The sequence below is a fragment of the Athene cunicularia genome, assembly GCF_003259725.1.
Source record: "Athene cunicularia isolate RWA chromosome 5 unlocalized genomic scaffold, athCun1 chr5_part1, whole genome shotgun sequence".
In the NCBI taxonomy this organism is placed as follows: Eukaryota; Metazoa; Chordata; class Aves; order Strigiformes; family Strigidae; genus Athene; species Athene cunicularia.
The window spans coordinates 25,906,855-25,920,889 of NW_020799101.1; the positions used below are offsets into that span (position 1 = coordinate 25,906,855).

Genomic DNA, 14,035 nt, shown 5'->3' on the forward strand with positions numbered 1-14,035 from the left:
TATTCTTGCCAGTTTCCTCCTCTGAATCACAAATGAATGACCGATACTTCTTCAGATTATTGATGAATGCAGAAGAGCAAATTGTAGTAGGAGGAATCTCTCATTTTGCAAAGGGATGTGAGACTCAATGTGTCCTTGTTATCCGCATTCATCATATTAGTTAGTTTGTTTACCTAATCAACTCCTGAAACATTGTCTGCTAAAGAGAGAAATCTCCCTGAGGCTGGCCATGAGCCAGGAATCTAAATTAGCAAAGAGATATTTTAAGGCCTCTAGGACGTTACTGTGTATCGTTTCTGTATTGTTTCAACCTAAAATTTTCACTGGTTACACTCATTTTCCTGGCTGTTACTTTCCAAACTGGGGCACACAGACAGGAGCATTGGTAGTGGCCTTCTTTGTCTTTCTAATAATAATAGAAAAAATGTTATTTTCCCTGCCCAAGCATTCCTCATCTCTTAAAGGAAAATTCCAGGCTAGATAACGGAATTTTTGCTTCACGAAATCTCACATACTGCCTTTGACATAGCATTTCAACAGGGGTCTTTAAGTAATAAGCTTTATGGAGCACAAGATGGACTCAGCCCAAAGCAGCACATGCTGAAACGTCCACTAGATGGCCACAAGCAAATGCACGTCCACACATGCACAGACACACAGACACCGACACACAGACACACCAGCACACGCCTTTGCCAGCCTGCGGGGAGCAGCCGCACACGGCCGTTGGCAAACCAGCAACTAAGGCAAGGGACAAAATCCCAGGTCCCCTCAGCAGCAACGCTGAGACCATCTCCCCTGCCCATGGGCTAACAGGCATATCTTTGCTCTCTGACAATTCCCCTGCTGCAAACCTTCAGCTTCGGGGAGCCAAACTGTCGCTCTGTACGATCCCTGCAAAGAAGCCAGTTCTGATACTGAGCTCCTCAAGTGAGGACACAGCAGAGAAGCCCTGTCCAGCCAGGCAGCCTGGGAGCTTTCCAGACTTCTGTGACATTGCCTTGGGTTGTAATCTACTGTCATGGTCCCACCTGACATGACAGCACTGATGGCTTTCTGACCCAACACAGTCATGTCCATCCAGCACTCATCTCCCAGGGATCCAACTGTCTCAGGCTGAACCATGCAGAAGCTGAATTTCTCACATTCATCCACCAGATCTCTTCCCTCTGTGGCATTTACTGCGATGGGAAACATCCAGACATCTACACCAACACCCTGTAGTTGCTTATGTCCCTTTCCCCATCATGCTGATCTGGACTCACCTCACTGTATGCACACACAGCAAAGCACTGGCACAGAAAAGCTCTGTTTCTCAGTGCAAGCTCTTCACACCTCTGCCTGCATACTGGTTTCCCCTTTCCTGGACTTACAAAACCTGGTCAAGCCCACTATCCCCCTCACAGCAGTACTCTGCTCCTAAAATCATGCCCAGCAGCATACCTCTCACTTCCCCACTTGAAGCCTGTTGGTGTATCCAGCTGCAGACCAGAGAACACCTCCAGCTCACTCACATCCATGCCTGGGGCCCTGCTACCATCTCAGCACACAGTTCCTCCTGAAAACTACACATCTCCCTTTCTACTTTCTTCCTTTCCAACCCAAGCCTCTACAGTAAGAGCAGTCAAAATGAAAACCTCCTCTGAAAAAACAGCAATGTCCTTACCCTTGTATCAGACAGGGCTGGTGGCCCTGGCTGGGTTCAATCTGAGGATGTGAGTGCTGCAAAGAACAGCCTCCTATCTTCCCCAGAGTATGTCCCCATCCGCACTCACGGGTCCAGGGGCTTTATAATGAATGGCCACAAGAGAGTAAGGTCTGACTGGGTCCTGGGGCTTCCCTGAATCCCTTCCCTGTAGCGATCACCCTAGGAAAACTTCCTGTCCTGAGGCTGCTGGTGGAAACTGTACCACTTGTGTAAGCCTGGAAACAGTTTATTGTTGTCTTTTCAAATGTAATGTCAAAATTATTGGCGCTGTTTATGGTGACATCACTTTCTATGGCTGGTGTAAAGTGGGTATGAAGTTAAATGAGAGCAGTAAAGGTTGCACATGGGCTGCATGGCTGATCACAGGACTCATCATCCCCCCTCTTACTAAACACTGGGAAAGAGCTTTCTGAGGTCACACTAGAAAGAGAAATTACCGTACACAGAATGACAAGACCCCCTCCTGGTAATAGCTGGAGTCATGTCCCACCCACTCGGCTAAGAGGTCCAACCAGATGTACTGAGATGAGCCGTGAGATGGTATTCATCCCTCCCAAGCAAAGACAGGATGGTTCATCCAAGCTTGGGTCTCCTCTAAGCTAAACTAGCACAGAGCACACATTGAATATGGGCTCAATATGGCACCCAGCAAAAAAGTACATGCTATTACCAGGCTACCAGTCCTGCAGGCCAGGCCTGCCTCTGAATCCTACTGTTAAAAAGCACTACACAGGCCAAGTATAGCTGCTTGTTGCAAATTTATCTGACTTACACAGCCAAAGCTGTAAAATCCCTCTTGACCAGGGAACATGCCTTAAACTGTGCCCCCTTGGCAAATCTGAGGTTTTCACCTGGCCTTGCCACCTCATGTGGTGACATGTTTTCTCACTTGTAAACTTCAAAAAGTGGAGAGCTTCAGCAGGTGCAGGGCTCCAATCTTCCCCAAAGAAAAACAAGTGTGCACACAATGTTCATGGTAGTTAACGGTGAGATCAGTGGTTCAGCACGTGCTTGATGTGTGCAACACATCTGCACAGCAAATGCATCCCTGAGACATTGACTTCATCACGGCCAGACCATGACGCCAGCTGACCAGCAGCTTAGCTGGAACTACAGCTCCATATAGGCTGCCAGATGCTGGGACATGGCAGATAAATACCCAAATTCCTATTTCCATAACATGCTGATTGAAAAACAGGAAAAACATCAGGGTCATGATAGTCCCAGCAAAGTTAGCAAGAGTGCGCCCATCATCCTAGTCCACACAAACCCAGGGAGACATCTGTCATCATCACAAAGGATGATATTGCATCCATCTTTTGGGTGCTCACAATGCCTGGCTCCGTTACCAAGCTGCTATCCTGCCTGAATAATTTAATTTGGCCTCTTTTTCCTCCAACCTCAGCAAATCCTTCACTGGGCTCTCTTGAATCTGGAGAAGAAGGACGACCACCAGAACCAAAAAGCAGGCCAGAATAGCGATCTGTCCCCTGATCACCATCCAAGAGGTCAGGACTGGCAGTTATGTGGCTGCACTGGGCTGACTCCTAGCACGTATCTTCTCCTGGCTCTACATGTTCCTGAGCTCTGTGTACCCTTAACCTTCTTTGGGTAATTCATGACTCCAAGGAGTTTTCACATGACACCCTATAGCTGCAGAAGACTCACGCTCCAGGACCTGGCTGCTGCTGTACCACTGACGCCTGCAGTAGACATTGTCAGCTCAGGCTAGAGCGCAGCACAGCTAATGGGGTGACCTGCAGAGTTGGCAACATGCAACCCACTTGTGACTGCTGCTCACACCAGGGCAGCATATCCGAGCTCACCAAGTATCCCTTATGCTTAGTCCACCCAACCTAAGATCTCCCAGGCAGGAACCCTCCCTCAATTGTCACCTCACCACTGAAGCCTTTATCTCAGTCATGGTCATCATATAAGCTCAACAAGTTGATCCAAGCAATTAACAAATAGCAGGGTGCAGTAGTGACAGTCATGAGGGACTCTGAGCTGGAAGGATGGCAGTGAAGCCAAAGATATGAAGGGATCTGGAAAAATCAGAAACACCTGATGGACTAAAACAAGTTATCCTAGAACAGACATCACTGACATCTCTGGCTAAGAGCAGTGACCAGCACAAATATTCATCATGTACATTTATATGGATGGGTTGGCTGGATCCTTCCAAAGGGGTTATTTCCCAACAATACTCACAGTTCAGCCTCCCTCTGACCAAGCCAAGCAATGCCTTTAGAGAGGAAAGGGTAGCACAGATGAGAAGGTATTTCTCCCACTCGTACACTGTGCAGACCCCGAGCTTCCCAGAGGCATGGGGTGGGCAGCCTGGCTGCACTGGCCTGGCTGAAACGACACAGGTACAGGCTAACCCAGACTGACTGCTCATCCACATTGTAGGCAGGTCAGCTCCAACATCCAGGCAGGAGTCAGTCAGTAGGTTATTTCTAGATCACAGAGGGTATATAATGCCCAGGATTATGAATGTGCAACATGTGTGTCATGGGTCTTTACAGAAGTCACAGGAAGGTGACAAGGCATGATTCTATAGTTCTATAAGCAATGCTTTGCTTGCATTCCATTGCCATGAGTTTGGAGAGAAAGCTGCAGCTGAAAGCTCTAACAACTACTAGGCAAAGTTTCAGCTCTGCCTTTGCTCAGACAGTTGGGAGCATTAACAGAAACCCGCTGAAGAGAAAGTAGGGGAGAAATTGTGCTTCTCACACCAGGCAGGTCCTAAACTGAACATCTCTTGCTGCTCAGAGTAGACAGAAGAGTGCCTAATGCTTTCTCACAGCCTCTGTTGAAGGTGGTCTCTGGAAGTCACCTTTGCTGTAGGATATTGTAGCAACAGTTTGTTTTACAACTCAGTTTCTCTTTTCTGCTCCACAGAAGGACCTACCAGCCTAATGCATAGGGAGATCAGGGTCATCTGTATGTCTGTCAAGGACTAGACTTCTCTACAGCTTGGTGCATGAGGCAGATCATAGTATTTTTTTATATTTCTGCACAGACCTGTGCAGAACCTGGCTCGCAGAATACTCACAGAGAATGACAATGAAAAGGAGAGGAGGTTCGTGCTGCCAGAGAAGAATGAGAAGAACTTGTTGAGATCTATCAGGGTAAAAGATAAACAGTACAGAGAAAAATAGATCCATTAAGAAATAAAGGGGAGAGTAAATTAACTGTGTCTCTAAAGTGCCTGTGTTATTGACCTGTTTAAAAAAAAAAAAATCTCTATTCAAAGTCAGGAAAGGAGGAAAACTTTATGACAAAGGGTCATTAAAGGAAAACCTGAACACACAACCATCAGCTGATCCCTCTGCCAGGCATCCTAAAGCTGGAGGGGAATTAACTATCGAACTTGCTGGGCTGCCCAATTTTTTTAAAAAAAAAATCAGTTGTGGAAAACAGCAGCAGTATCAGATGAGAGAAAAGAAAGTTCATCATTAAAAGGAAGAGTGAATGCAAGTATTCTCAGTGCATGGATTTAGGGTCACATTTCCAGAAAAGCTGAAGTGATCAAGCAACCACAGTGACTAGGCTAACTCAGAGAAGTGTTACCCTTAAACTACTGTTGTTACAAAAACAGGGGCATAAATGAGTGCAAGACAGTCTGAGTTGTCACAGCCTGGCATTAAGCCTGCAAAGCCATTCCTCATTGTCGCGGCCATAACAGGGAAAGTCCTTGCCAAGGCACTCCACAGCAATGGCCTGCTGCAATATTTTGTTGCCTGTCTTTCCTGTTGCAGGGAGCTTAAAGTGCCCCAGCACTTGAAGGTATCCGACCCTCAATGATGGTCTCTCCAAACCATGGAGAGAACAAGGAAGGAGCTGTCACTACAAAGCCCCATTTCCCTCCCAATACTATGAAGGAGCACATCAAAATCATACCATCCCTTATGCTGCAACAGACATACACATCTTGCAAGGAACAGAGCAGAAGGCAAGGACAGGTAAGTTTGGTTTTGTTTGTTTTTCTGTCCCATTTAGAAAATTGGTCAGTGGCTGAAGCAACTCAGGGACTGAACTCAGAGGGATAAAGTGGTACCTGGGTATACAAAATATTCACAACTCCATACCTCCATCTTCACACTAAAACCTACCTTTTAAATGGCATCTACAGCCCCAGCTGTAGCAGGGTAAATCCCACAAGCTGAGCAGGTAACGTGCACAGTCTAGCAACAAGCAGAAGAGTCCCTACTTCACAGTAAGCTGAAGGGATGTTCCCGGCCCTCCATTTTCCTTCCTGTCTCCTGCCACATTTTTTTCCTCTCTCCAAAGGCATGCAGTGTAATACTTTTCAGTCAGTAATCCCTTTGGGAAGGTTTGCCTGGGCCCCTGCTCTTGCCCATCACCCAGACCCTCTGTTTGCAGCTCTGGTAATTAACTTGTAAACTAAGTTCTAGCACATGGACTGAAAATGGGCCACAGATAAAGGGTAATGAAAACACTCCATTACAGAAAGGGCCAAATTAAATAACTCTTAATTGAAAAATGGAAATGAATATGAATTTAGATCAACTAAACAAGCATGTTATTGAAGAGGCAGCAAAGTGGATGAACTCCTCACATACCAATTAAAGACATGGAGGCAGAGATGCACCATACGCCATGAGAAACACTCATAATAATACTCTCACCAAGCCAGGAAGTTTGATTAGTTTTATTACTCTCACTTGTGCACTTCCTACATTTCTAAAAGCATAGGGGAAGTTAATGACATGTTTTCTGGTATCACACTGCTGTGGCTTGCCTCAGTGCTCAGGAATTATTGGCAAAGGTAGCCAGCACTACCTACTCAGCTCTATTTCATGATTAACCTCTTGTAGAGTCTTAAAAAAATATAAGATATTGAAATGGTTGGCTAACACAGCAGCAACACTTTCAGCTTCTCCATCGCCTTGGTGATCTACCTCCAACCATCCTAACAGCTCTGGTAATTTCCCTCCAGCTACATGACCTCTGTGAACATGCTGTATAGAGATACAGGTGGGAACCCACTGGCACTGTGCCTCATGCTGGCCTTTCTCCCTTCTAGTCACCCAAAGTTTTACCAAGAATAGACAGGTCCTCACTTACTGAGAGTAATAGTGACAAGCATACGCTTAGAAAACCAACATCACCACTACTTTCTGCAGCACTAAGAAATCCCTTGGTGGCCATTCCAGGCACACAATTCAGGAAAGGTCAGCAACTGCATGGAGCAACCATCCCCATTCCACACCTACACCGTGGGATTAAAACTACAATTCAATGCTCTGCAGCAAGCAAGAAAAGCTGGCAGGAGGGGGAGAAGCCAGGGCTGCTAAAGCTGCATAAAGCCAATTTTTCCTTCACACTTTCTATCCTGTTTCTTGAGAGGACTCCATGGGTTCACTCCTGAGGTCATGCTTAGTGCAATACAGGTTCCTCAGGCCTTTCCAAATTACGTTCACCACTAAATGCAGCATGTTTTTGCAACACTGAAGCAAGGTAAACATCTTGTTCTGGAAAAATACTCTTGATACAAATGCTTCCCTCCAAATGACCACCCCTCCTGATTCCTCCATCCCCATTAAACTCCTAAAGGGCTACACAGTGATACTAAAATGTGTTAATCTGATAGCAGCTAAACCAACACATAGTCAGTTAAGAGTTTTAGTTGGCTTGGTTTTGGGTTTAGCCAAAACTGAACTTTTAGCTGCCTGACAAAGCTTGCTGGATACACGGACAATCCACATGCCTCACACATGGCACCAGAGTCTCCTTTGGGTTCCTTTTGCTTATGTGAGCAGTTTTATTTGTCCCCAAATTCTTCATCCATGTAACTACCATACAATCATTTAACAACAGGGACTGACAATTTTTAACACTTTTATTCTCTTTTTTAATTGATTAGTTCTCTTAAAATGGGAATCTAGTGTCTCCACAATGGAGGCAGTATCTTATTTTTTTGAAATACTGAACTGATTAATCGATTTGTTTGATCGGTAGGAGACCTACTGTAATAACATACACAATCATTTCAGTAATCCCAAATCAAACTGTTCCTGAAATTTATTGTAGATACTGGTGTTTAAAGTTTGGAACTGTCACATATTAATAAATTCAATAGGGATAATTTACCTAAAACCTACACATTACACTTAGCAGCATCTGTTGTAAGAAACACACTGATTTAAGTCAAGTGTCAGAATACCTGTCACCTTGAGGCCATTTTGTATACTTCAAGCTGTCTATTAAGGATATAATTACTCTCAGGAATCTACTTACCTCACCTGGATTTACAGAATGGTCTGGGTTTATTCTAATAGCGTCATTTCAACTCTACTGAATATCCTTTCAAATACACCAATTAACACAGTCTTTTTCAAGTATCTTGCAAAATGGCCACAGTGACACCTAGTCTGACTTGTGCAGAGTGTCTCACTAAGAAAATTAAATTATTTTTCCATGTTGCCCAATGGGAGGATGCTCATATTCCTTCCAGAAGCAGCCAGCTCCACACGGGAGGAAGACGCACGCAATGTGAAAGAGTGGTGTCTTGAAAAAATCCACATGTTCATTTTCTCTTTAAATGGAGGACTTTAATATTTTTTCTTGAATTCAATGTTCTCTCAAACCAATAACTTTCTTGGCCTCTGATGGCTATTTGTAGTGTCCTGCTGAAGGCTTTACATGCAAGAAGTTCCTATATATCATTCTCAATTGTACTTTCTGAATTTCACTTTCATATTGAATTTCATAGGTGATTTACTTTCTCTTTGACTACTACCTCCTGAGAAATAATTCCATGAATGAAAATAAGGGGTAGATATCACTCTTAGGTGTGGATCCAGTGGGAACCCACATGAAATTCTGTGTAAGTCTACAGCATGTGATGCTCACAACATTCTGAGAAAACACTTTCATTAATGACCTACAAGAGGGAGAGGACAGTGTTGAAAGATGGGAGGAACTGTAAGCTACAACAAAAATGCAAAAATAAAGAGCTCCCTTGAGCAGTTAGAAACTCGGGCAAAAAAAACAAAACAAAACAAAACAAAAACAACAACCAAACTCTGTGACATGAAATTATAAATATTATGAAGAAGGGAATAAAGATTCATTTTCAGCTGTCTCTTCCAAGGGGCATTAAATGATGCTAATAGATTCAAAGCAAGATTTACTTCACTTGTGCAGCTCTGCTGCAGGACTTCTTGCTGCGGGATATTTGATATTTACATGTGTTCAAAACCCAGGAGGCTGTCAAAGTATTCAGTAAGTATCACTAGATAGCTGCCCTGCTCTCATACTCTTCTCTAACATCCTCCTCTTGCCAGTGTCAGAACTGGTAGGGCTGTTATTATGCTTATTAGCCAAAGGTAATAAAATGCCATATGAAACCCTGAAGACTGAAAGAAAAATGGTGAGGATAAAAAAAAAAATCTCTAAAAAAAGCTTGAAGTGACTGAATTAGATAAATAGAAAGAAATAAATATGGAAGAATGTAAACCAGTGAAAATCCAAGGCTGCTTGTGCAAGGACTCCAAAGTCCAGCTAAACTGGTGAGAACACATCCTGTGTGCAGCTGTAGGCTGTGGTCTCTTATCTCCAGGAAGACTGATAGGCGGGATGGGCTTCACAGGAGAACAACCCCATGATTAAGAGACTACCATGTTATTTATGAAGAATGATTTAAGAAAAGATCTTCACAGCTTGCTTAAGAAATGATGAAAACTGAAAGTGACAGTCAGGAGAAGAAATAGCTTAGATTTATTTAAAGAGTGTGAACATCATAACAAGGGGGAAAGAATTAGCCTCATACGGAAGGGGCTAAAGTTGAAAAGGAACATGAGGTGAAATATCAAGAAACATGACCAAGACTGGGAATAATCTTGTCATGGCTTGTGACACTCAAAAAAGTAAGGACAAGGACATTTACAGAGTATGTGGTAAAGGACAATGGGGTGCTGACACACTGGAAACATCAGTGGTGCAGGATGCTCATGCTCTCACACAACAGATGCCACAGAAATTCTGCTGTTTCTCATGACTTCCCCTTTCACTATGAGCAAAAGTGTTACTCACAAGCACTTTCTCCTGAAATACATGTGCCATTAGCAACACTTGATGTTCAGAACAGCCACACCACAGGGTTCTTCTGCTGTCCAAGTCTAACCTGACCTCTAGGGCAGAGGGCTAAGAGTCAGGAGCACTCCTAGGTTTAAAAATTTTGCAATACAGGAAGAGTAAGCAGTTGTTCATTAGCCAGCTGCAGAATGACATGCTGGCAGCATGTCAGTGACAGCTAAGATACCTCAGCCACTATTTCACTTCCAAATTAGATAAAACACTGAGTCTCAGCCCTAGAAGGATGCTCCAGATGCTGAAGCAGTATGTGCAGTGTCCAACTCTGCACTGTGTGCCATAACATCTGCCTCCACTTCACCCACAGTGAGGGCCCTAAGCTCTGGCCAGAGAAATGGTGCTTCTGTAGTTCAAGATCCACTGTGCCACTAGATGAACCTCTTCCTTGAAAAGGCCCTTTATGGGAAATCAAAGGATCTTTTTTCCAGCCCAGCATCAGATAGTGAGTGTAGGCAACACAAAACTCCTGACAGGTCTCTCCCCTCTTGACCTAATGTTCTACAGGGTCACAAAGGTAAAAGTGACCTTCCATCCAACTTGCTCTCTCTAGAGGCAAAGCATCAAGGCCTGTTTCTTAGAGCATAATCCTAATGTGTCAGGTAGGATTTCAGATGATGGGCCATTATTTCTGAAGACCCGTGGAAATACTGTCAGCATGCAGGTTGTCTACAACCTGTTAGGTCCTGCCAGCACAACAGGATAGGAAGCACAACTTGTTTTTATAAAAATGTCACTCTTGATTGAGCACAAAAATGAGGGTGGTGAGGGGGGCTCAGGACTGCGGGAAAAAAGGGCTGCACTTTTGTTTGGGAGGATCTTCCTGTCACTGCACAGGGTCATGCCTCAGCAGCTTCCAGCATCAGTGTTATCTTGCTAAGTGCCCTCTGATCTACCTTACAAACCCATGAGGGAGCAGCCTCCTGGGACATTTCTTTAGCAAGGAAAGAGCACAAGCTGAAGGAGCAGATTGGCAGGTGCTGGGCATGCATGAGGGACTGAGCAGAAAGAGGAACCAGGGAAATCAAGACCCTCCCAACACCATGTGGCACTCAGGCCAATGCCTCTTGTAGAAACTGCTATGCATCAGCCACAGAGGCAGCCACTGCCACTGTGCAGGGGACCAGGACAGTTTAACCCCCAGGCAGCCAAACAACATCACCTGCACCAGCAAAAATGGGTTCAAGGCTTGGCCATTATGGCCCTGTGCCTTGTGCAGTGACCAGGTGGGAGCAGGGCATAAGGAGGAGGGAGGCAGCAGAAGTTGCTGGAGTCCACCCTTGTGAATGTCCTGTTTGGTCTGTCCAAGCACATTGTGCCTCCCACACTGCACACAGCAGCTGCAAGTCTTCTCCAGCTTTTTGGCCTGTAATCATTGCTTGCATACCAGTTGCCATGCACACCAAATGCTGGTGCTGGCACAGCCCTGTGGCTCAGGCTGCTCCTTACCACCAAAGGATTCAACACACAGCAGCAATACTCCACACAGGCTCATTCTACCCCCTCACAGTGAATGACAGGACTGGCATGCAATTAAACCACAGACATTAAAAGTCATTAACAAAAAGTTATCCCTAGAACTTTCAAGAAAGCTTCGCTGGAGGAAGCAAATGCAAAGTGCAGAGATGGTGCAAACACCCCACTGGGACTCACTCATCATTCCCACACTGCAATCCTACCCACAGCGGTACCCACTTAACGACACCTCTGTGCATCCTCCTGTGCCCAAAGGAGCAGAGGTGAGCTCTTTTCCTCCCATACTGCCCACCCAGACCTGGTCTCTGGGAGGCTCTCTTCTTGCCTATACCACCAAGACCTCGAAACACTGCAGTCTTCCCTTGCACACCCGTTCCCTTTCAATGATTTAGGATTCCCTCTGTAACTCACACTCCAAACCACTGCTACAACACACCACGTACAGCACACATTGACATACAAACACCAAATACAAATCTGCCAAGAACAGCTGATCTGGCAGCCTAACCATTGAGAGCAGGGGAGTAAACAGCCTGGGGAGGTGTTTATTCAGAGCAGTGTCAGCCTTCTCATGCCACTACCTTTTCGTCAAGGAGGGATGAACGTGACAGAGGGGCAAGATAAGGGGGTCTGAGGTGTATGATTACCTGTATCCTGTCTTCTGGCAACTCTGTTTTCATGGCCAACATCTCTCTAGCATATACGTCAGGATAGTGGGCCTCGTTGAAGGCCTTTTCCAGCTCCTCCAGTTGGTAGGATGTGAAGATTGTCCTGAGGGGAGTAAAACTCTTTGATCAAAAAACATAAGAAGAAACAGCAAATATGACAAAGAGTCAGAAATAGACAGAAGCTACAGAAAACTGGGTAACCTGCTAACACATAGCTTTTCTCCCATCTTCTGTGTTTCTGTGCACAAAAGGTCAGGTGCCAGGGTGAAAGGAGAACCAGAAAATGCCAGAAGACAGAGCTTTAAACAGTTACAAATCACCTTCCCTTTCAGGGACTTGCCTCTGGAGACGGTCCCTCCCCAGCAGCAAGCACCCGCAACCAGCAGCCATGGCAGCTGCTCTTTCATCTCAGACTCTGCTGCCTCTTGTGAGCATCCTGGAGGTGTCCCTATCCCTCACACCCCTATAAAAGCACACCCACCCCTGGCCTGGCTTAAAATCACCCCCCTCCTCTTCTTGTATCCAGAGGTTTCTTAACCCTTTGATAGTCATGCTGAGATAAAGCAGCATCCCCTCAGCACCCCACCTGGAGAGGTGCTGAGCCCTTCCCCAGCTGCTGGTCCTCAGCCTCTTCAATCTCCACAAGCAAATAATCCTCCCCTAGAGCCCCGGACCTCGGCTGAATCCTCCAAAGGTTTTATGCACCCTGCTCCCCACTGCTTTTCACCAGTCCTTCCCCACGAGAGCCAGTGCCAGCTCCCTTCCTCTCCCTTTTTACCCTGGTTGCTTCCACTCATATCCCATTAGCTGCTCCCTGCCAGTTTGCATTACCCCATTACCCTCTGGAAATCCTCCTGGACCGCCCTGGGCGGGCAGCAGCCCAACCCGCCTCTGCGCAGCCAGTTCTCAGCTCGGGACTACCAGATTGAAAAATCAGCAGCTGGAAAGCCGAGACAGATGAAAACCCTTCTCCAGGGGATGGATGAGAGGTCTCGGACCACTTCCACTCCCCTGAGGATTGAAACTCCCACCCTCCAAGCCTCCCCGGTACACAAAACACAATTTTTGATAAAAGCTAACAACACTTCAATGGCAAAAAAATCCAAACCCAAAACCAATAACGAACTGCAGCCTTTGTTCAAAGTAAACGTATAAATGTATTATCAAACTAAGAAACATTTAACTCCCAGAAGGGGGAATGAAAGAAGAAAAAAAGTCTTATTCTAAAATACATCCAAATTTCAGAAAAGCCCTACAATTCCAAAGATCATAACCAGAAAATCTCAGAAATATCTTCTGCTATTCAGAATCGAAAGGATTCCACCAGATCGATAACATTACTAACAAAAGCAGCATGCAAATGCAGGGGACCTGCCTGCAATTCTTTAAATTCACTCCTAAATCCATTCTCTTTTCAAACAGTTTTCATTTAGCTCCGACAAATCTGTGAACTCTAGGGACAGCAGAGGCACATTAACTCGGGTATTTTCTCTCTCTGGGACCACAGGAAAAATTATTCCAATTTTGATGCAGTTTAAATTTCAAGTCTTCCTCTCCACCCTCCTCCGACAAGAGTGCCGAAGCCCAGCAAGGCTCACTGGCAGGATTCAGCTGAAGTTTTCCCCTTTTAGCTCTCATCCCTGGGTAGCCCCTGTCCCTTCTGCAATACACAAACCCCTATCCCTTTTGGTGTTTCTATCATGCAGCTATTTGCAGACTACTGGCCTGTCATCTCCCAGCCCTTTCTTGGTACAACTAGAGGTCTTAATTTAGTATAGAATACACAACTACAGCTAAATATTGCAGGTCCGTTTCTGTATAGAACTAAAAATAAATCTGAATTTTATCTCCTCTCTCCCATCCAGAATGTGACCTGTACACCAGCCCCTGCTGTGTTTTCACCCAGCCTTGTCCAGTCCACAAAAAAAAAAACAAACCAAACCGGTATTTACTCCAGAGCACTGAAAACTGGGAGCGTTTGCCCGGGGAGGGACCCTGGGTTTGGGATGAGCCCTCCAGCCCAAGGCTCCTGTTGCACGCATAGCAGGAGGTCTCCTGGGAT

General features: G+C 45.4%; 1 protein-coding gene across 1 annotated transcript in view; it reads right to left on the minus strand.

The window, feature by feature from the left end:
- LOC113480757 (acetyl-coenzyme A synthetase 2-like, mitochondrial) overlaps positions 1–13,061 on the minus strand; it is a 33,142-nt gene extending 20,081 nt beyond the window's left edge. The window contains exon 1 of the mRNA XM_026849901.1: positions 11,953–13,061. The gene's annotated coding sequence lies outside the window, so the exon portion shown is untranslated. The remainder of the gene's footprint in view (positions 1–11,952) is intronic.
- Between the last annotated feature and the right edge of the window lie 974 nt (positions 13,062–14,035).